The following is a 1,069-nucleotide window of genomic DNA, read 5'->3' on the forward strand; positions in this document are numbered from 1 at the left end:
GCTGGTCCTGGTGGCTTTGCCTACGGTCCGGCCAGCCGTGGTGTTCCTTGCCTTCCACCGTAGGAGAGTGACTGGCAAGGGGGTGCCACAGAAGATGCCTGGATGTGCCGGACACCCCAGGACTGTGCTCCCCAAATCTGCCATCTTGAACCCGGGCCCAGCCAGGGGCACCTCGGGCCTGGACGCCCCTCAGGGCCCTCCTAACCTTTGGTTCTAGGAATATGGCAGACCTGCCCAGCGTCACCCCAAAGCCAAGGGAAACGAGGGTGATCGGCTGACAGTCAGCCGGGCTCCCCATGGCTGTGGACCCCGGTCTGTAAACTGGGGAGGGAGGTGCTTGGTGTCGTCCGTTCAGATCGGGGGTGGGGAGACCGGCTTGGACCGGAACTGGGCGGCCTCGTTCAGGGTCAGGTGGCAATGTGGCGGTGACGCCGATGGCCTGATGCATCCTGGAGAACGTGGCGTTGGGCGCATGCGAGTCGCCCGTGCTGGAGCTGAGCCCACACTGCTAACCACTGATGACTCGCGGGACTGGAGCGTGACCGCGTGTCTGCGAATCGCAAGCTGCCGCGTCCTGTGCCTGGGACAGCGAGGGTCTGGGTGGGGGCGACGGGCGGACGGTGGTCACTGGGGCCTCCAGCGGCCGTTGCCTCGGACCTTCTCTCCACCCGCTCGGCCCTCGGAGGGCACGGCCGCGGGACGGCAGCACACCCCGTGGGCACCGCAGGCCCCGGGTCGCCTGCACCTGTCCCTGCCTTTCTCACACTTGTGGGTTCAGGTGGGTCCTTCCAGGGCCCCTGAGGGGCCTGTGGGTGCTGTTCTGGCCAAGCCGACGACGGCGAGTAAGGTTGCCCAAACCTGGCGCACAGTAGGCGCTCATAACGTGCACTTAAAATGTACTCGTGTTAAAAACAAAGCCAGTTTGCTGCTTAGAAGTCTCTGCGCTGTTTCGCGGAGGCCCCGCCCGAGCCCCGCCCAGCAGCCGGGCACCGAGCCGCCGGGTCCTCGTTGCCGAGCGTCCCGCGGGGCCGTTTCCTGTCTGCCGACTTTTTCACGCACACGGTGTCCT

This window comes from Pteropus vampyrus, unplaced genomic scaffold, assembly GCF_000151845.1.
Source record: "Pteropus vampyrus isolate Shadow unplaced genomic scaffold, Pvam_2.0 Scaffold176, whole genome shotgun sequence".
Classification (NCBI taxonomy): domain Eukaryota; kingdom Metazoa; phylum Chordata; class Mammalia; order Chiroptera; family Pteropodidae; genus Pteropus; species Pteropus vampyrus.